The 10376-nt window shown below is 42.3% G+C and overlaps 1 non-coding gene across 1 annotated transcript; it reads right to left on the reverse strand.

Moving 5' to 3' along the window:
* Positions 1–1432: 1432 nt before the first annotated feature.
* Positions 1433–1494, reverse strand: LOC116547016. The gene has a single exon (XR_004266910.1). It is a non-coding gene; the product is annotated as a U7 small nuclear RNA (small nuclear RNA).
* Positions 1495–10376: the final 8882 nt, after the last annotated feature.

Genomic DNA, 10376 nt, shown 5'->3' on the forward strand with positions numbered 1-10376 from the left:
TATCATATTGTCATTATAATTCCATTCTACTGCTGATGCACATTTGGGTTGGGTGCAGTCTGAGGTCACTAGAACATTACTTACTGACAGATTAGCATGTGCCACATACTAGCACATGCCATACGATGTTTTTATCTTCCACTTTATTAAGTAGTGGTAGTTATTTTCATACGTGGTTAATACCATTTTGTATTCCCTAGGAGAAGAACTACTTTTTGAGCAAAGAGAAGCACATATTCAACTTTTCACTGAAGTAATGCCAGTTTTGCCTTCATTTCAAAGAGATTGTGCCGTGCACAGTTGCGCCAGTAGCATGTTGATGTTCCTGTTGTTTCACATGCTTACTATTACTAACTCTTGATATTTTCAGACTTCTTTTTTTTTTTTTTTTTTTTTGAGATGGAGTTTCGCTCTTGTTACCCAGGCTGGAGTGCAATGGCGCGATCTCGGCTCACCGCAACCTCCGTCTCCTGGGTTCAGGCAATTCTCCTGCCTCAGCCTCCTGAGTAGCTGGGATTACAGGCACGCGCCACCATGCCCAGCTAATTTTTTGTATTTTTAGTAGAGACGGGGTTTCACCATGTTGACCAGGATGGTCTCGATCTCTTGACCTTGTGATCCACCCGCCTCGGCCTCCCAAAGTGCTGGGATTACAGGCTTGAGCCACTGCGCCCGGCTTGGACTTCTACTTTTTTTTTTTTTTTAGACGCAGTCTCACTCTGTCGCCCAGGTTGGAGTGCAGTGGTGCAATCTCAGCTTGTTTCACATGCTTACTAACTCTTGCTATTTTCAGACTTCTACGTTTTTTTAATGAGACAGGATAGGGTCTCACTCTTGTTACCCAGGCTGGAGTGCAGTGGCAAGATCTCAGCTCACCTCGGCCGGGCGCGGTGGCTCAAGCCTGTAATCCCAGCACTTTGGGAGGCCGAGGCGGGTGGATCACGAGGTCAAGAGATCGAGACCATCCTGGTCAACATGGTGAAACCCCGTCTCTACTAAAAATACAAAACATTAGCTGGGCATGGTGGCGCGTGCCTGTAATCCCAGCTACTGAGGAGGTTGAGGCAGGAGAATTGCCTGAACCCAGGAGGCGGAGGTTGCGGTGAGCCGAGATCGCGCCATTGCACTCCAGCCTGGGTAACAAGAGTGAAACTCCGTCTCAAAAAAAAAAAAAAAAAAAAAAACAGATCTCAGCTCACCTCAACCTCTGCCTTGGCCTCCCAAGTAGCTGGGATTACAGGCATGCACCACCACGTCCAGCTAAGTTTTGTATTTTTTAGTAGAGATGAGGTTTCACCATGTTGGCCAGGCTGTTCTTGAATTCCCCGCCTCAAGTGATCCACCCACCTCAGCCTCCCAAAATGCTGGGATTACATGCGTGAGCCACCGTGCCCCGCCATTTAAAAAAATTATTATTATTTTTATTACTTTCTTGGGCTTTCCAGTAAAGACCAGAAAACCTGCTAGACAAATTCTAAAGGCGCTGTAACAGTAAACCATAATATTGTGGCTAATTTGTTAGTCCTACAAAGGCAGTCTGATTCCCAGGCAAGAATGAGGTTTGTTTCAGGAAAGGGCTGTTATAATCTTTGTGTCAAAGTTAAACTATAAACTAAGTTCTTTCCAAAGTTAGTTTGGCCTATGCCCGGGAAGGAACATGGAAGCAAGATGGAGTCAGTTAGGTCAGATCTATGCACTGTGATAACTTTCTCACTGTTAGGCCGGGCACGGTGGCTCATACCTGTAATCCCAATACTTTGGGAGGCTGAGGTGGGCCGATCATGAGGTCATGAGTTTGAGACCAGCCTGACCAGCATGGTGACACCCCGTCTCTACTAAAAATGCAAAAATTAGCTAGGCGTGGTGGCACGCACTGGTAATTCCAGCTACTCAGGAGGCTGAGGCAGGAGAATCACTTGAACCTGGGAGGCAGAGGTTGCAAAGAGCCAAGATCTCACCACTGCACTCCAGCCTGGGCAACAGCGCAAGACTCCGACTCAAAAAAAAAAACAATAAATAAATTGAAAAAAAACTTTCTTACTGTTATAATTTTTGCAAAGGCCATTTCACATCCCCAATTCCCACTTCCCAGGAGTCATTTAAAACTCCTAGCAGTTTTGTCTGTTTACTTCTATATCTCATAATAATATGCTTATACCACTTGGCCTTGATTGTCAGTTGTAGATTGTGGCAGAGACTGTAAATTGTCCACTCTGATACCAGCTTTTCCTCAGCCTTCAGAGTTATTGTGCCTCCAGAATTTCTGAGCCTTTCTAGGCTTCTGAAGCACGAAAGTGTTCTTGTTATCACTTGGCTGTTGCTGGCCCTTCTGTTTTTGTCACTATGAATTTATACCTTTTCTTTTTATTCCTTTACTGTCACTCAGTGCGGTTTGTGGATGGAGTGGCGATAAATGCATATATTTAATCTGTTGTACTCAATGTGAAAACCTGAGATATTGTACATTTCAGAAAACTAAAAAACAAAATAAAACCCCACTTTGAAAACAGAACTAAAACAGTATTTGACAAAGGCCTCTTTAAAAATAGGATGACATTTTAAACACAGGATGTTAAAAAACGTGCAATCCAACCCTTTCATTGTACTAATAAAGAAGCTGAGTGTGGGTTGGGTGCGGTGGTTTATGCCTGTAATCCCAGCTACTCAGAGGCTGAGGCAGGAGAACTGCTTGAACCCGGGAGGCGGAGGTTTTGGTGAGCCGAGATCGCGCCATTGCAGCTGAGTGTGTCAGGCTGAGTATTTTCACCAAGTAAGTCTCCTGACTTTCCACTTGAGTCTCTTTCCCTGGGCCCCGCGGTTCTAGATCTTGGCTGCTGTTGCAAAGTCTTGGAGAGCTTCAAACAACCCTGCACCCTCAGGGCTACATCCCCAGCCAAATAAATCAGTATCTCTGCAGGGGAGCCTGGGCATCAGTAGCAGCTGGACTTGCCAGCAGTCCTATTGTGCAGCCACGCTTGAGGATGACTACCCCCCACCAGGAGATTGAATGGTTTAGCCCATTTCTAAAAACATGGTAATGTGGACATCAAGACATCCATCACAAGCTCATTATTATTTATTTATTTGTTTGTTTGAGACAGGGTCTGGCTCTGTCACCCAGGCTGGAGTGCTGCCGCTTGATCAGGGCTCACTGCAATCTCCTCCTCCTGGGCTCAAGCCATCCTCCCACCTCAGCCTCCTGAGTAGCTGGGACTCCAGGTGCACGCAACCATGCCTGGTTAATTTTTTTTTTTTTTTTTTTGGGACGGAGTTTCGCTCTCGTTACCCAGGCTGGAGTGCAATGGCGCGATCTCGGCTCACCGCAACCTCCGCCTCCTGGGTTCAGGCAATTCTCCTGCCTCAGCTTCCTGCCCGTAGCTGGGATTACAGGCAGGCGCCACCATGCCCAGCTAATGTTTTTGTATTTTTAGTAGAGACGGGGTTTCACTGTGTTGACCAGGATGGTCTCGATCTCTTGACCTCGTGATCCACCCGCCTTGGCCTCCCAAAGTGCTGGGATTATAGGCTTGAGCCACCGCGCCCGGCCTTTTTTTTTTTTTTTTTTTTTAAATAGAGACGGAGCTTCCCCCTATTGCCCAGGCTGTTCTCAAACTCCTGAGTTCAAGCGATCCGCCCACCTTGGTCTCCCAAAGTGTTGGTATTACAGGCGTGAGCCTCTGTGCCTGGACTATTTTTATTAATTACCTTTGTGTGTTATCCAGTTTTTTTTTTTTTTTTTTTTTTTTTTTTTGAGACAGAGCCTTGCATTGTCACCTTGGCTGGAGTGCAATGGCACAATCTCGGCTCACTGCAACCTCCGCCTCCCGGGTTCACATGATTCTCCTGCCTCAGCCTCCCAAGTAGTTGGGATTGCAGGTGCACATCACTACACCTGGCTAATTTTTTGTATTTTTAGTAGAGACGGGTTTCACTATGTTGCCCAGACTGGTCTCGAAATCCTGAACTCACCCGCCTCGGCCTCCCAAAGTGCTGGGATTACAGGCGTGAGCCACCGCGCCCAGTCCCAGATTTTATGTAGCATCTATTTTCATGCCTCGATTACACAAAGATGTATTTTGTTAATCTCATTAACAATGAGCACTCAACAATAATTTTGTTAGTGGCATTAATATAGTGTTTTTGTGCCACATTCCTTCGATAGTGGCATATTATTTAGCTCAGTTCTCATATGCCATTTATACACTAAATTTCTATGAAACAGTTTAAAATTGCTGAGTGACGTGGTCATTTTGCTGTATCAGGATTATTTCATTGTCTAAGTGCAGTAATGGCAGGGAACATCACGCACTTTATGGCTACTATGATGATTATAGTTGGACACTGAATACTGTTGAAGTAGTCACCCAAAACCTCCATTATGATGAATTGATCTATTACCTCTATTTATTAGGTCATAGGAGCTGGTTTACATCACTGAATTTTAGCTCTGGCCAGCAGAAAGCATAGTCACTGTTCATTATGGTTATCAGGGAAGAACAAGAAAGATCACTATATATTGTCACTCCTTGGGGGCGGGTGGCAGTGAAGGAAAAATCCCAGAACAGCCTTAGAATACCAAAGCTACTGAGGGTGGGTTAGAATGGTCTATTATGAAGGACAATCCACTGAATTTGAGAAGTCTACATAATGAAAGTAAAATGTGTTCTTAAAATGCAATACTATCGGGCCGATTGTGGTGGCTCACACCTGTAATCCCAGCACCCTGGGAGGCCGAGGTGGGTAGATCGCCTGAGGTTGGGAATTCGAGACCAGCCAGCCAAACATGGAGAAACACCATCTCTACTAAAAATACAAAAATTAGCCAGGTGAGGTGGTGTGAGCCTGTAATCCCAGCTACTAGGGAGGCTGAGACAGGAGAATCACTTGAACCTGGGAGGCGGAGGTTGCGGTGCGCTGAGATCGTGCCATTGCACTCCAGCCTGGACAACAAGAGTAAAACTCTGTCTCAAAAAAAAAAAAAAAAAAGCAATACTATCTCAAGGCAGTTTTAATTCTAACAATAGAAGCCTACCTGCCAGATGGCTTTAAAATATTTACAGGTCCTTTTTACCTGAATTTTTAGTTATCCAGGAACAACCATGATAACTTAACACCTTGCTACTAAAAGTAAGGTTTATTTATTCAGAAAAAAAAAGGGTAACATAATTTTTCATTGTGAAATAAATCAGGATGCATTGAATAAATGCTGTTTAAAAAGTCACACTTTTAACAACTGAAATCACAGATGGCTTTATCTAAGAAAACCCCTTAGTGTGAAGACCAGACAAGTAATTTGATGATTTGTGATAACTATATAACTGCATGTGATTAGCTTCATGTGTATTTGTCATGTCATGACTCAGTAGTCTATAGAAGTAATTATTCATTAAAATGGCCCATCTTCCCCACAATAAAACTGATTATAAACCATATCAATTTTTCTGCCACTTTTGGCCAGGCGCAGTGGCTTATGCCTATAATAAGCACTTTGGAAGGTGGAAGCAAATGGATCACCTGAGCTCAGAAGTTTCAGACCAGCCTGAGCAACATGAGGAGACACCCATCTCTACAAAAAATACAAAAATTAGCCAGGCGTGGTGGCGTGTGCCTATGGTCCCAGTTACTCGGGAGCTGAGGTGAGAGGATCCCTTGAGCCTGGGAAGTGGAGGCTGCAGTGAGCTGAGATCCCACCACTGCACTCCAACCTGGGTGACACAGCGAGACCCATTCTCAAAAAGCAAAACAAAACAAAACAAAAAACAAAACATTTCTACCACTTCTACTTTTAAAAGTTGAAAACTGGCTGGGCATGATGGCTCATGCTTGTAATCCCAGCACTTTGAGAGGCTGAGGTGGGTGGATCACGTGAGGGTCAGGAGTTCATGACCAGCCTGGCCAACATGGTGAAACCCTGTGTCTATTAAAAATATAAAAATTATAATGAATAGGCAGGGCGCAGTGGCTCACGCCTGTAATCCCTGCACTTTGGGAGGCCAAGGTGGGCGGATCATGAGGTCAGGAGTTCGAGACCAACCTGGCCAGTATGGTGAAACCCCACCTCTTAAAAAAAAAAAAAAAATTATAATGAATAAGCACAGAATGAAAATAAAAAGAAAAAAAGAGAGAAAAAAAAGAAAAAAATACAAAAATTAGCCAGGTGTGGTGATGTGCACCTGCAATCCCAGCTACTCTGGAGGCTGAGGCAGGAGAATCGCTTGAGCCCAGGAGGCAGAGGTTGCAGTGAGCCAAGATTGCCCCATCACACTGCAAAAAGGGAACAAAACCCCGCCTCAAAAAAAAAAAAAAAAAAAATGGACGGGGATATCTTACTATTACTAGAAAGAGTAACCATATAAAATTATTTGAATTACTGAAGCACATTCAGAGTCCTGGGTCTTAATACCAAAAACCGTCAAGGAGGCAAGTAAAATACTGCAAGTCAGATGTGATCAGAAGATTTCTGCTGAAATCTTTTAAATGTCCTGAAATCCTGTTTGTAACAATATTTTGATTAAAGCAAATGATCTTGATTACAATAGTGTATCTTAAATCACTGGGAGTACAAGTGTAATTGCTGATTCATCTCTGATATGATGTTTCTCTAGTTTTTTTCAAAAATTACCAATTAAGGCCGGGCACAGTGGCTCACACCTGTAATCCTAGCACTTTGAGAGGTCAAGGCAGGCAGATTGTTTGAGATCAGGAGCTCAAGACCAGCCTGGCTAACATGGTGAAACCCCATCTCTGCTAAAAATACAAAAAATTTAGCCGGGCGTGGTAGTGCATGCCTGTAGTTCCAGTTACTCCCGAGGCTGAGGCAGGAGAATCACTTGAACTTGGGAGGCGGAGGTTGCAGTGAGCTGAGGTAGTGCCATTTCACTCCAGCCTGGGCGACAGAGCAAGACTCTGTCTCCAAAAAAAAAAAAAAAAAAAGCTTAATTTACCAAGAATATTTCTCATCCCCCTAAAAAACTTTGGCCTTTTTTTTTTTTTTTTTGAAACAAAGTCTCTATCACCCAGGCTAGAGTGCAGTGGCATGATCACGGCTCACTGCAGCCTTGATGGGGGCTCAAGCAATCCTCCTGCCTCAGCCTTCCAACTAGCTGGGACCATAGGTGTGGGCCACCACATCTGGCTGATTTGTATTTCTGTAGAGGCAGGGATCTCTCTCTGTTGCCCAGGCTGGTCTTGAACTCCTGAGTTCAAACAATCTGCCTGCCTCAGCCTATCAAAGTGCTGGGATTACAGGTGTGAGCCACCATATTCGGCCCTTGAGTCTTTAATGTCTGTTCTTATCCCCTGGGGGGGTTCTTGGTAACATCAGCTGGTCTGGGGCAGGCTTGAGACTGTGCATTTCTAGCAAACTATCAGTGCAGGGCTACACACACTGGTTCCTGAGCCACACTCTGAGTAGTGAGGCATAATCTCCATAGTGTGATGTTCGTATTTTGGCATTTTATTCAGTTTTATAGGTTTTCATGTTTGGTATATCTTGTCAGCTAATCCTTAAGCATGTAATAAATACTTAGAAAATTTCCACCAAACATGGTGATGCATTACTTTGCTCTTTAAAGGAATAACACTTCAGTTACCTGCATAATTTACTAAAGCAGAACATTTTGCTCCTTGATGAATGCATAAAAATACAGCCCAACTGTATTCTTATAGTACATACAAAATCTTATTTTATCCTTTTATTTTCACAGAGCAATGAATAATTAGGTTGTTTGTAATGCAATATTATGTAAAATTGAAAGCAATAACTGTCACATACCTCTACTGTCATTTTAGGGTTTTTCTCTTTCTCCAATACTTTTTTGTGTGTTTATTCAACATTTTTCTTATTTATTTATTTATTTATTTATTTATTTTAAAGCGAGGTTTCACCATGTTGGTCAGACTGGTCTTGAACTCCTGACCTCAGGTGATCCGCCCGCCTTGGCCTCCAAAGTGCTTGGATAACAGGCGTGAGCCACCACACCCAGCCCTATTCAACATTTTTCAATAAGAATTTTAGTACGTTTACTAAGAGATAAGCACCGAAACATCCTGATATGCTTCCATCTAGGACTTTTAGCTGCTTAAAAACATTTAACATGCTTCTTTTCCTCCAGCAAACTCTATTTAAAAAAAAAAATGAAACTCTTCCCTTCAATGAGATTATTTCAGAAGTTGCCAGTCATCTTGGAACTCAAACTCAGTAATAAGCAGTTGTGGCACCACAAGTGGAAACCTTTTGATGACGGGGCCAGTGGTTTCACGGAATACATGGGTTTACTGCTATAACCCAAGAGACTCCAGTTGAGACAGTCTGGCTCACTCAGACACATGCCTCCGCAACTATGAACAGGAGTAATGCCTGGACCCATACTCAGTTCTCTTGTTGACTGTATCTTTGCTAAAGGACTACTAACTAGTTTTAATGGGGCCAAGAACATAAATATGTATATTTTTCTTATAAAGAAACATTTTAATTCTATTCCCTTTTATGTAATAAAGGCTTCTTGAAAAACATGAAAGGTTTGGGGAACAAATGCTTAGGGAGTTCTCTGACATGAAACCACCTTGTTCTTTTAAAATAATCATATTCTATGAACATGTGTCTGCTGGTGTAGCAGAATACAGTAGGATTAATCAATAAAGTTCTAGAAGGTGAACTCGGAGGAACACAATTTTATGAAGACTCACAGTTTAAGATAAAGCTAAAACATTTACATGTGGTGATGATTAAAACAAGAACAACAGACTTTAAGGGGAATAGGCTTCTGAAGGTTATTATAATACAAAAAGGATGGAAGGTCCTACTTTGTATAAAAACTGTGATGTAACATTTCTGGTATAGTTTAAAAAGAAAAGAAAGAAAGAAAAGGCCCCAGAGAAAAACAAATGTTTTTGCATTTTTTTTTTTTTTTTTGAGACTAAGTCTCACTCTATTGCCCAGGCTGGAGTGTAGTGGCATGATCTCAGCTCACTGCAACCTCCGCCTACCAGCTTCGAGATTCTCCTGCCTCAGCCTCCCTAGTAGCTGGGCTTGGTGGTGCCTACCACCACGCCCAGCTACTTTTTGTATTTTTAGTAGAGATAGGGTTTCACTATGTTGGCCAGGCTGGTCTCGAACTCCCGACCTCAGGTGATTTACCCACCTCAAAGTGTTGGGATTACAAGTGTTGAGCCACCATGCCCGGCCTGCACTGTATTTCTTAATGTCAAACTGTGTGGTGCTTATATCGTTAAAATCAACTTATTTATTATATATTTTGGCTTTCAGGTGGAATTTTAGAAAATACCTGACAAGCGAATAGTTCTAAAAGTGCTTTCTCTTAAGTTCTTTGGTATAATTTGGTCATTTTGATAGTAATCAACCCATTAAGTAGGTGCTTTAACACCCACCTATCAATGAAAATGGAATGCGGAGTACAGATATTTAGAAAACCACAACTGAGGAATAAATTATATTTTTGACCTCATGGAAAACAGAACTCTTAAAATTTTGCTTATGTTTCTGTGGCAAAGATAGCCATACTGCCTACAAAGACATCTCTAACTTGATTCATATTAAAGAAATGTTCTACAAAACATCTTTCTGTTTATTAGAAGTAACTGTTCTATATACTTTTTTAAAGTAGAAGAGGCAAGTTTTCACTTGAAAAAAGGAAAATTTTGAATTTCCTAAAGTTATACTCTTTTATACCTTCTGATTCAGTGAGTGTCAACATCTAGAATTTAGCGTCAGTTTGCAGACTGTTAAGGATTATTCTTCTATTTCAGGAACAGCTAATTTTCCTCTTGAAGCATTTTCTCTATTTCCTTATCCCAGTTTTCATCTCGTTTTTCTGATTCTGTCACCACTTCATATTCTTGAAGTTCCTGCTGCAGTTCTTTTTCCCAATCTGCAGAATCCTCTAAAAGAAACAAAGGAGAGGAAAAATATTTTCTCTCAACTCATAATGCTGGGGTTCACAATTCGGTCCATCTCAAATACCTATGTAAAGTCCTAGCTGCCTTAATTTTTAACATCTCAGGCTTCATTACTGTGTGTGCTCATAAAAAGTCATTAAATTTTAACAATGACCAAGTATAAATATAATTAGAAAGATAAATCTGTTAATATAGAAGCAAAGGTATCAGATGTCATCAATATATTTTGGGTGAGGCCGGGCACGGTGGCTCAAGCCTGTAATCCCAGCACTTTGGGAGGCCGAGGCGGGTGGATCACGAGGTCAAGAGATCGAGACCATCCTGGTCAACATGGTGAAACCCCGTCTCTACCAAAAATACAAAAAAAAATTAGCTGGGCATGGTGGTGCGTGCCTGTAATCCCAGCTACTCAGGAGGTTCAGGCAATTCTCCTGCCTCAGCCTCCTGAGTAGCTGGGA

Source organism: Sapajus apella, unplaced genomic scaffold (assembly GCF_009761245.1).
Source record: "Sapajus apella isolate SASKATOON/1434 unplaced genomic scaffold, GSC_monkey_1.0 scaffold1862, whole genome shotgun sequence".
Lineage (NCBI taxonomy): Eukaryota > Metazoa > Chordata > Mammalia > Primates > Cebidae > Sapajus > Sapajus apella.